This window comes from Macaca mulatta, chromosome 7 (genome assembly GCF_049350105.2).
Source record: "Macaca mulatta isolate MMU2019108-1 chromosome 7, T2T-MMU8v2.0, whole genome shotgun sequence".
In the NCBI taxonomy this organism is placed as follows: Eukaryota; Metazoa; Chordata; class Mammalia; order Primates; family Cercopithecidae; genus Macaca; species Macaca mulatta.
In genome coordinates, this window is record NC_133412.1 from 169,356,587 (window position 1) to 169,372,279 (window position 15,693).

At 47.8% G+C, this 15,693-nt stretch overlaps 1 protein-coding gene across 3 annotated transcripts in view; it reads left to right on the forward strand.

Moving 5' to 3' along the window:
• Nucleotides 1-15,693, forward strand: part of C7H14orf132 (chromosome 7 C14orf132 homolog) — a 48,582-nt gene that overhangs the window by 9,725 nt on the left and 23,164 nt on the right. The window lies entirely within an intron of this gene.

Consider the following 15,693-nt stretch of genomic DNA (forward strand, 5'->3'; position numbering starts at 1 on the left):
TTGATACTAGATGTTATAGTTTTCATCTCTAGAAGCTAATTTAGATCTTTTACATAAAACATATCTCTTCCATTCTCTTCTTAAGATGTTCATTGTTTCCTGTAGCTTTTTGAACATATGGAATATGCTTATAACAACTGTTTTAATGTCCTCACTTATTAATTATGAATATGTCAATTCTGGATTGCTTTTGATTGATTGCCTTTTCTCCACATATGGTTCATATTTTCCTGCTGCTTTACATGCCTGATGATTCTTGGTTGGATGCCAAACATTGTGAATTTTACTGTGGTGTATGCTAGATATTTTTATATTCCCATAAATATTCTTGTGCTTTGTTCTGGGATGCGGTTCAGATGCTTGAGAACAGTTTGATTTTTGTAAGTACTGTTTTTAAGATTTGTTAGGCAGGATCAAGCCATATTTAATTTAAGAGTAATTATTCCCCATCACTAAGGCAATGCTGTTCTGAGTATTCTACCTACTCAGTGCCCCATAAATGATGAGATTTTCAAAATGGCTGAGGGAAACAGGCACTATTTTTGGCCCTGTATGGGTGCCAGGCACTGTTCCTGCAATTTTTTGGGTGATTCTTTCCCTGCCTCAGGCAGCTTCTGCACAAACATGCACTGTTGAATGTTTGAGTGGTCCCTCTCTCAAAGCCCAGGGTTCTCTCTCTGGGCAGCTGTCTTCTCTCTGTACTCTGCCCTGTGGTCTCCAGCTGCCTCACTCTCCCCAGACTCATTTCCATTCTTCAACTCAGGGAGTCCATTGAGCCTTGCCTGAGTTTCCTGCTCCATGGCCTGGAAACTTTCCACTGGCAGTAACCTGGAGCTCACCTTGCTAATTTCCCATCTCTCAAGGGTCACTGTCCTTCATTGTCTGATGTACAGTGTCTTGAAAATCATTTTCAAGTATTTTATCTGGTTTTCAGTTGTTTCAGTTGGGAGAGTAAATCTAGTCCCTATCACTCCATTTTGACTGGAAGTGGAATTTTCTTAAGCCTGTGTTTTTAACAGCTATATTTCCACCCTTCTTCCTTTTCTCCAATTGTGGGAAAAGGAATGTTAACACTTGAATCTAAATCTAGACCATCACCCCTACCTCCCAGCTATGGACCCTGGTCCAGCCAGCACTTCTCTTTCTCCCTGTCTCCCAAATGCCACGGAATGTGAGTAACATACATACATACTCTACAGGTCAAGTGAGCATGGGGAACAACAGTGAGAAAACCAAATCATGCATGGACCAGCCTAACTCCTTTCCATCCTGCCATTGCCACTTGGAGTTCTTCCGGGTATCCTGTGACAGGATGTTCCATGAGACATTGAGGGAGCCAGTCTGTAATTCAGGTGTGGGGTCTGCATACCAGGAGCCAGAATTGGGTAGTTCAGTGAACAGGGATGGGTTATTTAGGCCTCCATTCCAAATACCTGGGCCCTAGGAAGTCTGGTTCCCCAGAAGGATGAAAGTGAAGGGAAATGGTGGAAGCAGATTGCTCCAGCCTGAGGCCCATGCAGTTTGCCAGCCTACCATTTAGCCAAGAGGTGGAATATTGCTTATTTCCTCCAGCCCTCGTGAAGACCCCGCATCCATATCCTCAGCATGAAGCTCTGGAAGCTGATTAGAAATGAATTAAGACTTGATTTCCAGCAGCTTTGAGGGACACCTGAGGGGGAGTGACTAATGTGCTCTCCCAGGCACCCCGCACCCCCGTCACTCTGCACCGAGTCCTAGCAGCCCTTCCTGCATCTCCTGCTTTCTCTCTGACCTCCTGCCAATCCTTCTTCTCTCCCTGAGGAGGTTCCATCTGGGCCCTGCTGCATATCCCAATAATCAAATCAATCAGGCAGGGCCAGCCTTGCAGGCAGGCTGTGTTGGGGAATGTGGAAAGCCAGAAAGAAGTGATTGCCAGCCTTCATCGTCTTTGTCATCCTTACCAACAGCGTGAGAGCACACATTGCATACAGAACATCATTCCTAGGCACGAAGACCGGTGAGGCAGGAGCCCCACCCTCTGGTGGAAGAAGAGGACAGATGGTGTAGGTGAATCTTGAGCACCTGCTAACAGCCAGGTTCTGTGCTGCACGGGCAGCCTATGAAGGCAACACCTTCAGCATGCCCATTTTAGAGAAGAGGATTCTGAGGCTCAGAGAGCTTTGGGGCCTTGCCTAAAGTCATCCAGGTGAGAAGAGGCTACGCTGGGGTCAAGGCTAGATCTGAGCACAAGGCTAGGTCTGAGTCACAGCTGATGGACTGTAGAGTGTTGGGGTGAGATGGAAGCAGATCTGAACCCCAGAGAGTGTGGTTCTCTGTCACGACCCCTTCCAGCCTGGCTGTCTCTGCAGCCTGTCCGGGCAGAGTGGATTGTGGCTGAAGACAGGTGTCCCACGACTCAGACGGGCTAGTGCCAGAGGTGGAGGTGAGGACCCCACAGGAGGCTGAAAGGACTGAGAGGGGCATTGGAGGACAGGAAGCTTGCTCCCCCGGGGAGGGGCCATGCCTCTCCTCTGCCCCTGCAGCTCCAAGCAGCTCGCCATCAGGGCACCCCTCCCTTCTGAGGTTCCCTTGAGGGCCCAGCAGCAGACTCCTTTCTGCCCAACATTGCAGGAGTGATGTCTTCTGCAAAAGGGGAATCTGTTTGGCCTCCTGCTGATGAATGATGTCTATCGGCCCTTGGAAGTGGAGTCCATTTTTTATACTTTTGGTCAGGAAAATCACATGGTGCTAGCAGACATCCTGGCCTGCAGTCTATCTGGAAGGAAGCTCGCCTCCACCCCGAATCCTTTGTGGAGAACAACGTGAAGGCACTGAAGCTTTTTCCTTCTCTTGGTTCCTATCATGAAGGTTGGAGAAGCTAACCTTCAGGTGCCATTGGTCGCTTGATTCCTATAACCAGAACTGACCATACCGACCATGCTAACGCCTGCCTTGCTGTGTGCCAGGCTCTCTGTGTTACACGGAGCAGCACAGCTAAGCCTCACCACCATGCTCTGAAGTCAGGATTACAATTAAGCCCAATTTTCAGGTGAAGCAACTGAGGCGCAGATTTGAACCAGCCACCTGGCTCCCACGTGCTGTGTCTCATGGCTCACTCCCTTAGCTCAGGGTCTCCACTCTCCTCCTTGCCCACACTTCATGGGGCAGATCCTCCTCACTCGGTCACTCTACACCTCTGTCTATGTCCGACTTACTCACAAACACAACTTGTGGCTCCTGGAAATAACTGCCCTCTGTGACCCAGTGCTATTTTATTCCACCAGAATAAAGATCCTTAATGACACCATTTCTACCTCCCCTCTTCCCTGACTTCCACTCTCAACTCACCTTCCCCTTCTTTTAAGAATCTTGTGAACATTGGCTTATTTGTACTTATGCACCATCTCAGGCCTCCCGGGGCAGCTTTTAATCATCTCCCTTCTTGCTGGAGACATCTTGAAAGACTCCAATCCCTCACCCGTGCTGAGAACATTTCAAGCAAAGCAAGATGCACGAGAACAGTTTTTAATTGAAGTTACTATTGTGGCTTTTCCCACACAGCCAGACTCTGAGGCATGTTGGGGAGATTAAAAGTGATGTCGGAGAATGTATCCACGAGTCTGTGCCCTCAAGCAGAAAGCAGCAGCCACCTGGGCTCATGGATCAGACAGGATGCATCTCAAACAGGGAATGAGAAGGATGGGCCTCCATAGATTCCCCTACTTGGCCCAGCCCACTCAGGTGCCTCCCGAAGCATTGTGGCAGTAGGGCTGCCACTGGCAGGGCTGGGAACAGCTGGGGGCTATCTTGTGTGCAGGGTAGCCACAGGTTGCCCAAGGGGCTTCAATTCCCCAGTGAGCCTGATTGCATGTCCCCAGAAAGTCATGACTGAGCCTGTTTGCATATTTGAAGAGGGGCTCAAGATTACATTCCCCAGGCTGGGCGCAGTGGCTCACACCTATAATCCCAGCACTTTGGGAGGCTGAAGCGGGCAGATTGCTTGAGGTCAGGAGTTCAAGATCAGCCTGGACAACGGAGTGAGATTCTGTCTCTACAAAAACTACAAAAAAGTTAGCCAGGTGTGGTGTTAAAAAATTAGCCTAGCCAGGTGCACACCTATAGTCCCAGCTACTCAGGAGGCTGAAGAGGAAGGATGGCTTGAGCCCAGGAGGTCGAAGCTGCAGGGAGCCATGATTGCAGCACTGCACTCCAGCCTAGGTGACAGAATGAGACACTCAGAAAACAAAACAAAACAAAAAACCTGCTCCATGGGTTTATTTTGAACGTTGGAGGGGGTAATTTGTGCAAATAGCTTTGTAAATATAACAGATAGTAATGACACAGCTTGACATGTATTGAGCACTCATGAAAGGCTAGGCTCTGCTCTCAGCACTTCTCATCGTTCCCATTCTATAGATGAGAAAACTGAGGCTCCAGGGTTATGGCACCAAGCCACATAGGGAGGAAGTGGCAGAGGGGGATTTGCAGGTCATGTTTGGGCATCCTTGCTGTCAGCCACTGTGCTGTGCTCACCTGTCACACGGCAGCATAGCTCGTAGGATATTCTTTAACCTGGCAGCAGTCTCTGCTGAGGGGGTCCTAGATGGGCTGGGTATTTCTTGACCCAGTAACATCCGTCCAAATCGCCATGCCACTGCTGCAGCCCTCGGCCCCGCCTCTCCTCCTCCCTGGACCACTGCTTCTCACCTGGGGGGTGTCTCCACTTGCTTCCTGATCTGTTTCCTTTCTTCACCCTTGCCAGAGGGAGCTTCCTCCTGCTGAGGGTCTTCTGTGGCTTCCTCAATCCATGGGATACAGTGCCAAGGCCTTGGTCCAACCCTTGTTCCCATGAACAGACCCCATCTCTAGGCCTGGGCCCAAATGCATCTTCCTGGTGCCCACACCAGCCAGGCTGGGACACATGCAGCTCTCCATAGTGGTGTGCCAAATTTTCCGTGCCTTGTCCCTGGGATGCCCCCCTCCCCTCCTTCAGTGCTGGATTCAGAATCCCCTTCCCACAAAACCAGGTGCCTGGATCCCACACGCTAAGATGCTGTCCTTCTGAGTGGCCAGTGCTCTTCTGTAGCATTCCCGGGGACTTCTCCCTCCCTATCCGCTAGATTGTCATTTGTGGAGATGATTGGCCGGTTCTTGTGTGGCTCCCCCTAGCACAGGACATAGGGCTGGTATGAAGTCGATTCTGCATAGAAGATGAAGGAGGTGGGATTGGTGTCACAGGCCCAGGTCTCTGCTGGCCCCCACAATGGCTGTGGGATCTTTGCAAAGGTGACCCCCTACAACCACCGTCTCTGCAACAGTAAAAATGGAATGACAGCCATTCTATTGTCACAGCGAGCACTGACCAGCCAAGGGAGCTGCGATGTGCTTTGTGACATGTAGAGAGTTCCAGCGCCCTGCATGTTTGTTGCTTGAGTGGCTAAACAGAATGTTGAGTTTATTCAGCAGATTTTTTTTTTATCCCCTGCACCCTCATTCTTGTGCTACCATCTGGGGACTCAGGGCTCAGCTTCCTGACAGAGCAATGCCCCTCCTCACTCTGTCGTCCTCCCTTGCCTCACCCATTCACTTGATTTCCTCCTTAGCCACCCCAATTCCCACGCTGCGTGCCTGAAAGAGGCGGGAACTTCACCTCTATGCTTTGGCCAGAGGCCTCTTCCCTCCCACCCGTGCCCAGTGCCAGGGACGCAGCCCAGCATCAGCAAATCCAGCAAACACATCTGTCTAAAGAGGAATAAGTCCCACATCTCTCATGCCAGACTTCCAAGGAGCTGAGATGGGAAGGGTCTGGGTAAAGGGTTTCCTAGGCCCCGAGACACACGCCTGCGCATTTCCATAGCCCATTGTGTATTTGCTGTAGACCTTTGAATAGGAACTGAAACAGTAAGCTCATAATTCTCAAGTTTGAAAAAGTTCTTCCCAGAACATGCACCATCTTAAAATAGTAAAAACAAAGACAGTGCCACGACCATCACCTACTACTAGTGCTACCAAAACTAAACACAACGGCAGCTTATTAAATTACCATTTCCCTGGTGCTAGGCTCTGTGCCTAGAACCATGCACTGGGTCTCATTCTCAGGGCTTTTCTTCTGTCAGCTCAAGAAGCCCTCACAGCACCTCAAGGAGGGAAATATTTTCATTACCCACATTTAGAGATAAGAACGATAAGGCCCAGAGAGGGTGAGGGATTAGTCCACAGTCACACAGCTCCATGGTAGCCAAGTCAGACAGGGGTGCGGACGGCCCAGCTCTTTGTTCCTGCACCTTCTCCCTGTTGGAGTAGCTGGGGTTGGTGTTATCTGTTGCCATTGGGCATGTGTAGTCACACCCCTCATTTTAGTTCATAGGTTCATTTAAGGAGCTACCTGTGTGTGTGACAAACAGCAAATGTGGCTGCCTGGAGAGCCCACTGCCAGAGCTAGAGCTGTGTGTGATGAACGTCTGTAGTGGCATATATGATTCACGGGGGTTCTGATTGTGTGTGGATTTAACTTACTGTGTTTTCTTTTAAGTAGCACTAACTAGCCATCATGTGCTTTTGGGTGGGCAATATTTAAAGAAATAAACATCTCAGGGTGGGCGCAGTGGCTCACACCTGTAATCTCAAAACTTTTAGAAGCTGAGGCAGGAGGATGGCTTGAGGCCAGGAGTCGGAGACCAGCCAGGGCTGGTCTCTACAAAAAATAAAGTTAGCTCGGTGTGGTGGTGCATGCCTGTAGTGTCAGCTACTTGAGAGGCTGAGGCGGGAGGATTGCTTGAGCCCAGGATTTCGAGGCTACAGTGAGCCAAGATCACACAACTGCATACAGCCTGGGTGGTAGAGTAAGACCCTCTTTCTAAAAATAAATAAATCGATAAATAAATAAATAAATAAATAAATAAACAAACATCTCAGCATAATTCCACAACTTTCTTACAAATGCTCAACAGAACCATTATTCTAATACTTTGTCTCTATCTAAGTCACCACATTCCCCCTTAACGAGGAGTTAATCAAACTTCCTGAGGATAAACCCTGTATCCAGCTGGTCTGGTCCTTTGGCACAGGTTGAAGTCAAAAGCCCTTGCAGGCAGCTTTTCTTATCTGCTCATGGCTTTTCTCCAGCAAGTCGCTCCATGGATTGAGTCCCTGCTATGTACATATGTCATCTCTGAACCTTCCACAGTCTGCCCACTGGAGTGAAATGGGCTTGGAGTGAAAGAGTGGACATGTGGCTATACTACCAGTTGGAGACAGAGCCTGACTATGCACCCTGGCCTGAACCCCCAGTCTTCTTTCACCCTCAACCATGAGATGAGCATCACCAGCTCTAAATGTTCCCCATTAATCAAGAAAGAAAGCAAAAAGGACCAATGGATCTTCATGTTTTCCTTTCATTAATCTACTTTATATCTCCCTTGCCTTTTGCAAAAGCTGACATGGGGATCGCAGCCCTCCACATGTGTCTTTATGTTAATAATTTGAAACACCAGCACTGTCTGTTTCAATTGGAAAGGAGGCATTTTCTGGCTCTTAAGAAAAAGTCCTCCTGCCTAGCTCCCTTCTCACGGATGCTAACGCTTACAACCCCCTCAATTCCACCACTCTGAGCTGCGTCCGTATCAGAACCCCTAGAGAGTGGCCCAGATCCCTTTGCCAAACATTTCGGCAACTGGACTCAGGTTTTTCAACAGCGGATTAAAGTGCTGTCTTCTCTCCTGGCCTGCCAGGTACATTCTTTCTCGGCCTTCGGAGCGCCCTTACATACTCTCAGGACGAATCCAATCTTGTTTCTGAGATGATTTTCTCTCCAACAGACAGGTTACTTATGGAGCATAATATAGACTTGATGTTGCCCAAACAAGCCACTGAGCATTTATTGAGTGCCTGCTATGTGCAAAACACTGAGGATCGAAGAGATACCACAGACCCTTTCTGCCCAGAGTCACAAAAAGAGTGGGTATCAGTACCTTTATCACAGAAAATGTTTATTTTCATCGGATGCTTTTAAAGAGTTTGGGAGGTGGTTGAGGCAGGGATCATCGTGTCTGTTTGAAAGCTGGGTAAGCAGAGGCCAGGGAGCTGTGAAGCAGCCATTGACTTGCAGCTGGGGTGAGTCTCAGACCTCCTTGCTCCTGTCCAAGCTGCCGTCCCCTCAGAAACAGAGGGTGAATAGGAAGGAGGTTCCTTATAAGAACTGACCTCTCGAAAAGTGCTGTCCACCCAAGGAACAGTACTGTGGCATCGGCATCCTTTTTGTTTATTTGTTTGTTTTGTTTTTTTGAGACGGAGTCTCTTCTGTCACCCAGGCTGGAGTGCAGTGGTACAATCTTGACTCACTGTTACGTCTGCCTCCTGGGTTCAAGTGATTCGCCTGCCTCAGCCTCCCTAGTAGTTGAGACTACAGGCAAACACCACCACTCTTGGCTAATTTATGTATTTTTAATAAAGACAGGTTTTCACCATGTTGGCCACGTTGGTCTTGAACTCCTGACCTCAGGTGATCCACCTGCCTCAGCCTCCCAAAATGCTGGAATTACAGGGGTGAGCCACCACGCCCAGCCATGTGGCGTCCTTTTGAGGAACAACAAAAGTCATGTCCCTACATTGGCTTAGGCAAGGATTTCATGACCAAGAACCCAAAAGCAAATGCAGTAAAAATGAAGATAAATAGCTGGGACCTAATTAAACTAATGAGCTTTTGCACGGCAAAAGGAACTGTCAGCAGAGTAAACGGACAACCCTCAAAGGGGAAGAAAATCTTCACAATCTACACATCTGACAAAGGACTAATACACAGAATCTACAACGAACTCAAACAAATCAGTAAGAAAAAAACAATCCCGTCAAAAAGTGAGCTAAGGACATGAATAGACAGTTCTCAAAAGAAGACATACAAATGACCAACAAACATATGAAAAAATGCTCAACATCACTAATGATCAGGGAAATGCAAATCACAACCACAATGCGATACCACCTTATTCCTGCAAGAATGGCCATAATCAAAAAATCAAAAATAGTAGATGTTGGCATGGACACGGTGAACAGGGACCACTTCTACACTGCTGATGGGAATGTGAACTAGTACAGCCACTGTGGAAAACAGTGTGGAGATTCCTTAAAGAAATAAAAGTAGAACTACCATTTGATCCAGCAGTCCCTCTACTGGGTAACTACCCAGAGGAAAAGAAGTCATATGAGAAAAAGATACTTGCACACACATGTTTATAGCAGCACAATTTGCAATTGCAAAATCATGGAACCGACCCAAAGGCCCACCAATTATCAAGTGGATAAAGAAACTATGGTATACATATATATATATATGTGTGTGTGTATATATATATATATATATATATATATATGAGATGGAATACTAGGAAGCCATTAAAAAGGAATGAATTAATAGCATTTGCAATGACCTGGATGAGACTGGAGACTATTATTCTAAATGAAGTAACTCAGGAATGGAAAACCAAACATCCTATGTTCTCACTGATATGTGGGAGCTAAGCCATGAGGGTGCAAAGGCATAAGAATGATACAATGGACTTTGGGGACTTGGGGGAAGAGTAGAAGGGGGCATAAAAGACTACAAATGTGGTGCAGTGTATACGACTCAGGTGATGAGTGCACCAGAATCTCACAAATCACCACTAAAGAACTTACCCATGTAACCATAAACCACCTGTACCCCAATAACTTATGGAAAAATCAAATTTAAAAAAATTAAAAAAGAAAAAAGTCACATCCTAGTCTTAATTTGCTTTCCTGGCATTTTGCATTTTCCATGCTGGGATTCTGTTCAGGCCAGCTCTGTTGAACAGGCTTGCTGGTTGGCAGGGATTATGCACACACATGGTGCCACCTCCCTTAGCTTTTCTGGCCCTGTTTTCTTCCTAACGCAGTGTGCACTCTTCCTCCCGTACACAGGTCGGGGGTTTTGACGTGACTTCCTGAACATCATGTGTAGTGGTGGGGGGAGTTTTCTCTGGCTTCTGACCCAGCTGGGTGTACTGAAATAACTTTGAGGCTGCAGAGTCCTGAGCCGGATTGTGTTGGCACAGGATGGCCACCTCTGTGCCTTCCTCTTCTGCTCATACAGGTGCCCCTGGGGAGGAGGGTGCAGTGCGTTCCCCTGAGAGCTACATTGGTTGGAGGAGACTGTAGCATTTTAGAATGTTCTCCTGGAGATTCCGATGTGCACCTCCAGTGGAGAATCTGGCCTTTTGTTGCTGTTGTTTCATGCTGTGATTACGACTGAAGACAATTTTGCCATATAGAGGAGAAGATGTTTAAAAATAAACCAAAAGGATCCACTCAGGGAGGTAAACAAGCTGGACTTGCCATTGCCCCAGCCCCCGCTTCACTCCAGGATACATGTGCTCACTGATGGAGAATGATGCTCAATTTCACTTTCATTCCTTTTGTCTTCTCTTCTCAGCCTTCATCACCCACCACCACTTTCCCGTTCTCTCTCTCTTCCTCCAAAATAGGGATTACATAGTTTTTCTCTTGGTACCTCTGGCTTCCAACCTGACTCCCTGGCATGTCGTAGGTGCCCAGTAAAATGTCTGTTTAGCCAATGAACGAGATAACAATGGAACAAACAAATTCCCCACCCATCCTCCTAAGGCCCTGATACTTTATTCTCCACAGCGGAAAGGAATTTAATCTGATTAGGAGGCTGCTGGCCCACACAGGGGACATCCATTTGGTTCCAATGACACTGCTGAATCACTTGAAAGATGCTATCGAGTTAATTGGGGTAGAATAAATACTAATTTATAGCAATCTTTGCCAGCTATTCCCTAAGGGAAAATTTTTAAACTCCCCATCCTCTTGCTTTGCTTGACTGCTGAGATCCAGTGAGAGTGGCCTGAACTTCTCATAGCGGAACAAACAGAGGCACAGACTCCTCCCCCCTATCCCCACCTCAGGAAGCCACAGCCAGGTGGAGGAGCTCCTCAGGTACAGCCAGGGAGGTGAGGCATCTCAAACTGGCCTTGGCTGCTGCTGCTTCAGGTTCTTAGCCAGCCTCCTCTGAATGCAAGCTGTGGCTCTGGGGCTTGTCCCAGTCCCCTGAGTTCTTACCATGGACCATGGGATGCATATGGAGGACAAGGTTCCCAGGGCCCTGGACCACACCATCTGAGCCTTTCTGTCCCCCCAGGGCAAGTGCTTCCTCCATTATTGCTAATCTGAAATGATGTACTCTGATGAAACAGCGTTTTCTCCCCCTGCGTTGTGCTGAGTTACTATGGCAACACTTTCAGAAGAGGTGAATTTGCTTTTTCCTCTTAATTCTGAAATGCTCTCAGGCTTTCCAAAAATATCCTTATTTCCTTGGGTCCTACATGTCGGACACACAGAAAATACAGCCATCTCCTCCGCCATGTATATATTATACCAAGTAGCTCAATGCACAGCTATTGATTGGGTACACTTTTTTTTCATAAAAAATATTTTTAGCATCTGCTCTATGTCAGTAGATGTGCTAGGCACTGGGATTCAAAGAGAAGTTAGACTCAACTCATATCCTATAAGTGCTCACAGTCCCTAAGAAAAATAGATAAGTACACAGCTAACTATAATGTAACATAAGTACACATCTAACTATAAGGTAATGTAACATAACATAATATATTGTAAAGTAATATAATATAATGTACTATAATACACGCAGTGTAATAAATATAATGTAATGTAATGAATATTTTGTCAGTTCTAGGAATAAATTAGCATAGGACCCCAGTAGAGAAAGCTGTTAATTCAGCCTGGAGTGAGGAGGGTTAGGAGTCGGTAGATCTGGAGTTTGATTCCTGATCACTTACATATGAGCTGTGCCAGCTCAGGGAAATGAACATCCCTCTCTGAGCTCCAATCCTCCATCTCATCCTGAGCTGTTGTGAAAATGAGGGGACACCACAAAGTTACAACAGCCCGTCCCAGAGCAACTGTTACTTGAAAGATACTGCTCCTCCCTGCCCAGGTGCCAGGGCGGCCAGAAGGGGCTCAGGAGAGGACGTGAGCATAGACAGAGGGACCCGCAGGCAGCGAAGAGGCAGGCCAGCACTTCCGTCAAAGGCAGTCGCGCCAGCAGCAAGGCGGCCACGTGAGCACACCTGACACATCAGTTTGGGGGGAGATAGGACAGCCAGTGTGGCCAGCGCGGGGAACTGGATCTGAACCCATTGCCATCCTTGGGCTCTGGGTGGGACCCCTTTTGAAAGCTTCCGCTGAACCAGAAAGATAGCACAGCAGTAAAGTGCTTACAAGGGAGTCACCACAACAAACATGAACACTGCTCTAAAAATTAGCATGCACTTTGGGAGGCCGAGGCGGGCCGATCACCTCAGGTCGGGCGTTTGAGTCCAGCCTGACCAACATGGAGAAACCCTATCTCTACTAAAAATACAAAATTAGCTGGGCGTGGTGGTGGGCGCCTGTAATCCCAGTTACTTGGGAGGCTGAGGCAGGAGAATCGCTTGAACTGAGGAGGCGGAGGTTGCTGTGAGTGGAGATCAGACCATTGCATTCCAGCCTGGACAACAAGAGCGAAACTCTGTATTAAAAAAAAAAAAAAAAATAGCATGCACTCAGCGAAGATCCCAGTGTCATTATGCCTGGTCACATTTGGAGTGCCGTAGGTGTGCCCTCTACCTTCCACCAGCTTAGATGCTCTTTGAGGGAAGAAAGCAGCCCTCTTTGTCCTGCGCAATGTAAGGACATGCAGGTGGCCACTTACAGGGGTTCCAGAGCGGGTGATGTCTTCTTTGCCATGTGTGCCTGCGTCCTCGCCTGTCAAACAAGGGTGACAATAGTACCCACCTCATAGGGTTGCGATAATAAAACCCAATCATGCCTGTAATGTGCTTAGCCCATACCGGGCATAGAGCAGGCTCTCAATAAATATTAGCTTTCATTTTTATTTCATCCACCTGATTGTAAATTGAAGACTCTCCAGCATGGAAACATTAGCCAAGGAGAGTGGCAAGTACTGATATCCAGTAGCAAATCTTGCCCTTAACTGCAGCCTGCATGGGCGAGCAGCACAGAAAAGCTTGGTAGCTCCCTGTGCATTGGAAAGCTTAATGAAAGGGCAGATTATGTTTTTTCAGCAAAACAGCCAGATTTGGAGGCCAATTCTCTGCAGGATGTCACCCCAACGTGTTGCAGGGCTGGGCAAGTTAACGAGAAAGCCTTTGGGATTTGGGGATCGGAGGAGGCCTGGACGCCATTCCCAGGTGTGTGATGTGAGTGATCTTAGGCGGGGTGCTCCGTGCCCCGTCCAGCAGGCACTCACTGTAGATGCGTGGGCACTGATTCCAGCCTTCAGCCCCCTGTCTGTAGAAAGAGGCAGACCCCACCCACTGATAACCTCTACAGGGAGTAGAAAAGAATTTCTCACTTCCAGATGTGACCAAAGCAGGGACTCTTTGGAGCTCTCTATTTCCACCTCCATCAGGATGAGCACACGGACCACATAGAGAGCAGCAGCCGCTTAGTACCCCCGGGAGAAAAGCTTGGCCACATTCATCAGCAAAAGCCTATGTACCTTGCTTCTGTGAAAATTCTGCCCATTAGCTCTTGTCACCTTTAGCACGTGCTGTGCTCCAGGCACTGTGCTAAGCACCAGGGGACTGTGATGGTTTATTTAAGGTGTCAACTTGGCTGCACGCTGGGATGCCCAGATTGAGTGTGTCCATGACAGTGTTTCTGGCTGAGGTTAGCGTTTGAATCCGTGGACCCAGTAAAGCAGATGATCCTCCCCAATGTGGGTGGCATCAACCAGTCCACTGAGGGAGAAGGAAAGAGGAATTTGCCCCTTTTGTCTCCTGCCTGCCTGCTTCAGCTGAGACATTGGTCTGCTCTTGGACTGGGTTTTACCACCCTAGCTCCACTGGTTCTCAGGCCTTTGGACTTAAGACTGAATTATGCCACCAGCTTCCCTGGGTCTCCAACTTGCTGGTGACAGATGGTGGGGTTTCTCAGTCTCCATAATTGCATAAGCCAATTCCTCATAATCTCTTCATATATGTATGTATGTGTGTGTGTGTATATATATGTTATTAGTTCTGTTTCTGTTCATATATACATATTGGTTCTGTTTCTGTTTCTCTGGAGAACCTGGTCTAATACAGGTTTGATAGAGACTATTGATTTCTATAATCCTGGAATATTGCAGAGTATACCATGATACTCGGGCAGTTTGAATTTAGTTTCTGGTTCTCTGGAAATATTTAAACTGTCAAAGTCTCAGTTATAATACCTGTGTGGTGGGAAGACACCACCTCCACCTCACTGTGAGACACACCATGATTAGCCAGGGCAGGCACGGGGTGTGCATGAAGCTGTACAACAGGCAACCCAGTCTGGAGCTGGCACAGTCAGCCTGGGCAGACAGGCAGCTTTCGAAGGCTTCAGCCTCCTGCACTGGCTTCAAGGGCCCAGGACTCAGAGGCTGACATCTGACCAGGGACCTCCATGAGTTACTCATGTAATGGTGTTGAGGGCCTTGATGATGTGGAATTGCACGCCACAAAATCCTGCTTTTTTATTAAGTTTTAAAGGACCTCAATATGTATTATTTTAGAGAGGATGGCTTTCTACTTTGAGATCCCTTCTTCCCAGCAAACACCAATCAACCTTTATTTTTACAGCCTGGAAGTTTATTTTGATGCTCTTGGCACAGACATCTCACTAAGGAGAAGTCTTCAAACCTGTGCTCGTTAGCATTTCTTCCAGGGCCTTCCAAAGACCCCTGGGAGGAGATTCACAGAGCATGCTGTTGTCCTGCTTCCACTTAATATTCCACAGCGGAGAGCCCTGCCCCAGGAAGAGGGGTTGACTTTTGTACTAAGCCAGGCAGATTTACTGAAATGCACCCCCAGACCTCACCTCCACTTGTAGCCAGGGCTAAACCAAGAGCCTGTGAGGTAGGAACTCTGTGGACAAATAAGGGTTTTCCACTGTGGAGGGCACTCAAGTTGTGCCCCTTGGAATTGTCCCTTTTCCTTGGTAATTAAGTCTCGGTGCCTAGAGTCCTACGTTCTTTACCTGGTTGTTTACTTTTTAAATAATTGATTGCCTACCTCAGTGTGTCATGAGCCAGGTAGCCATCCTTCCCTTGGATCACTGGAGCTGACCTCAGCCTAGCCTGCCTTTTCTGGAGCCGGTTACCTATCGCTGCCTCATTCTTCTTCTGCACCATCTAAAGAGCTCTCCTTTTCTCTCTCCTTGAGGAAGCCCATGGCAGATAAAACTGAAGCCAGGTTTGTAGAAATGCAAGTCCTCAGGGAGGAGGAGATACTTGAGGCATGTCCCAGGAAACCCAGATTCTGATTTGAACTGGATTGCAAAGGTTCATTCACCAGTGTACATGAAGTCTCTCTCTCTCTCTCTCTCTCTCTCTCTCTCTGTCTCTCTCTCTCTCTCTCTCACACACACACACACACACACACACTGCACTGACCCCTTCTACTCCTTGCTAGCTGAGGGACTAACCTTGGGCAAATCACTTAACCCTTTCTAGGGGCAGTTTCTGCATCCCCTTTTGTTAAAGGCATGGATAGAAATTACCCCACCAGAGTCACTGGCAGTTCTGAAGATTCCGATGGAAGGTGTGCAGGGGAGTAGCTGCATGCCCTGCATCCTCATGGGGTGCACCTATATCACCTTAGTTTCTTCATCCCTAGGGTGGTAGGGTCT